At 53.9% G+C, this 2,694-nt stretch overlaps 1 pseudogene across 1 annotated transcript; it reads right to left on the bottom strand.

Annotated features, from left to right (window-relative positions):
- Positions 1-464: 464 nt before the first annotated feature.
- Positions 465-2,059, bottom strand: LOC102112752 (olfactory receptor 52H1-like; annotated as a pseudogene). The gene is made up of 2 exons (XR_015771788.1): positions 1,966-2,059; positions 465-1,788 (listed from the first exon to the last, which is right to left on the bottom strand). The product of XR_015771788.1 is annotated as an olfactory receptor 52H1-like (transcript).
- Between the last annotated feature and the right edge of the window lie 635 nt (positions 2,060-2,694).

Raw genomic sequence — 2,694 nt, 5'->3', positions numbered from 1 at the left:
TAAGCTCCAGGAAAGCAGCTACTCTGGAACAAAAGCATGTTTAGGATTTGATAGTAACAATTTGCTGCAATGCCATTCTGTGATTCTTTTAAGAATGTTTTTTTCACTGACATGTTTACTCAAAGTAAGATCAAATGATACGGTTAAGGAATAAAGACACCCCATGAATGCTGAAGTGCAACACGGTTTTATTTCTGTATTATTCCTTTTGGAGATTTTTCAATACTATGAATTTTAATGAAGAATAAATCGCTAAGATGAATTTCATTATACATGTGTCATTCAGAAGAACACATTCATTTTATGCCTTTCCACCTGAGTCCAGATTTATTGCCACACCACAGTGGAATTCCACCTACCTCCTCCTTGTCAGGGGTTTACCTGGGAATTCCAGCTGACTATGAGGAAAAATTCTTTTCTGTATGGGTGATTGAGCACTGGAACAGCTGCCCAGGGAGGTTGTGGAGCCTCTTTCTCTGGAGATGGTCAAAACCCACCTGGCTGTGATCCTGTGCAACCTGTCTGGAGGAACCTGCTTGAGCAGGAGGCTCAGATGAGCTGATCTCTGGAGGTCCCTTTCCACCCCAGCTGCTCCATGAGCCTGGGGCTCTGGGATTGCCCAAAGGTGACGCACCTGGGGTAGGTTCTCATTTCTTGGATCCCTCTCCTTCCACCGCCAGTCAGAGATGCTGATTTCTGCCTTTATCTCGCACTTTGCACGAAGCTGGGGCTGCGGGGATGTCGGGTGTTCTGTATTTGACAGGGGCAGCAGCCTTGGGCCGCTGCCTGGAAGAGCACTTGGGGCGGGGAGCTTGGAGTCGCCTTTGGGCACCCATCACCTTCACTCTCGCGGTCTGGGCAGGCTGAACACCTTCACAACCTTGTCCCCGATCTGCTGCGTTCTCACCCCGTACACAGTGGGGTTCAGCAGCGGAGGGAACAGCACGTCCAGGCTGGCCAGCAGGATGTGGAGCTGGGGGGATGTTCTGGCCGAAGCGCTGCGTCAGAGCGGCGAAGGCAGCGGGGAGCAGAACGGGAGCAGAGCTGGGAGCCGCAGGTGTGCAAAGCCTTGTGGCGGGCAGCCCTGGACGGGAGCCCGGACAGCGCCAGGAGGATGAAGCCGTAGGAGACGGCGATGAGGATCAGATCCAGCACGCCCACGGCGAAGGGCACCACGAGCCCGTAGCAGACGTTGGCCGAGGTGTCGGCGCAGGCCGGGCGGGCGATGCCCACGTGCTCTCAGTAGGTGCGCGGGATGGCGCCGCGCCCGCAGAACGGCAGCCGCCTCAGCAGGAAAATGCAGGGGAAAATGATGCAGAAACTCCTCAGCAGAGCTGCCAGCCCTGTTTAGGCCACGGCTGGCGGGGTCAGCACCGCCCCGTTCCGCAGCGGGAAGCGGATGGCGACAAAGCGGCCGAAGGCCATGGCCAACGGGATCACCGACTCTGTCATGCAGGTGAAGTGCAGGAAGAACATCTGGGTCAGGCAGGCACCGAAGGAAATCTCCCTGGCGTGGAACCAGAACAGAGCCAGCATCCTGGGCACGGCCGCGGTGCAGAGCGCCAGGTCAGCCACGGCCAGCACGGACAGGAAGAGGAACGTGGGCTGCTGGAGGCTGCGCTCCGTCCCCGTGGTGAACAGCAGGACGCCGTTCCCCGGCAGCGCTGCCAGGTACGTGGAGCAGAACGGGATGGAGACCCAGACGTGCAGCTGCTCCATGCCTGGGATCCCCGTCGGGATGGAAGTGTCTGGTGTCAGGCTGCTCAGGTTGGACGGGGGCATGTTCACCTGAAAGCAAAGGCAGAGGATAACACAGAACGTTATTTCAGTGCCTGAGCTCTTGCAGCAGCACCAAACGCCTCGTGCCACCTGCTCTGGTCTGCAAAGAGCCAGAGGCACAAACGCAGCTTGCCAGCCCCGTGCTCTGCACTGTGTCCTTACACCCCACTGCCTGTAAAAACACACCTCCAGATCTCCTCCCCACTTCATCTCAGCACAACATTTACACGCTTTTCTTCCAAGTGCTTCCCCTTCAAGCAGAGTGACTGCAGACAGAATCAGCTCCTCTTGCATGAATTCTGTGATGTTTCTGTGTTCTGTGAGTCCAGAGCAGAAGGAAGAAGTTGGACAATGAGAGAGGAATGGTCAAGTGTTTGCAGGATGAACAAGATGTTCCCAGGTACCGAGAACGGGGAGCTCGAGGGCCCCTGGGCTCACACTAGGATACAGAACAAAATTAACTCCAGGGTTGAAGTTGGCTGCCCATGTTCCTTTTCTCCAAACTCCTCTCTCCCTCCCCTTTTAGCTCTGAGATGCAGTTCAATTTGCTTTGCAGCGTTTTTCAGAGCAAATCTAGCAGAATTAAAATTTAAGCAGGCAGTTGGGAAGACCTTTGTGTCAGAGGAAAAAAACCTGTGTGAGATGGAATTGTCCCTCCAGCCAAAGGAAGGGAGATGCTGCTGCCCTGGAGAGGCCTGAAAAGCCCCAGAGGCTGAATCAGACCCAAAGTCACACAAATTAAGACGGGATATGACTGTTTTCAGCAGCTTCTGCATTAACACTCACATCTCAAAACCTCAAAGCATAAGGAATTATCCATAACACAAGAAGAAATGGTATAAGTGCTGAAAAACTGAGATGCTGTTGCACACCAAAATACTGACTCTGTGAATGAAAAAGCAACCGTATCTTCAA

The sequence above is a fragment of the Pseudopodoces humilis genome, chromosome 2 (assembly GCF_049639895.1).
Source record: "Pseudopodoces humilis isolate 2021_Gansu_Grassland_sample_001 chromosome 2, ASM4963989v1, whole genome shotgun sequence".
In the NCBI taxonomy this organism is placed as follows: Eukaryota; Metazoa; Chordata; class Aves; order Passeriformes; family Paridae; genus Pseudopodoces; species Pseudopodoces humilis.
Note: the sequence above shows the minus strand (reverse complement) of the source record. Positions and strands in the feature narration are given on the sequence as shown.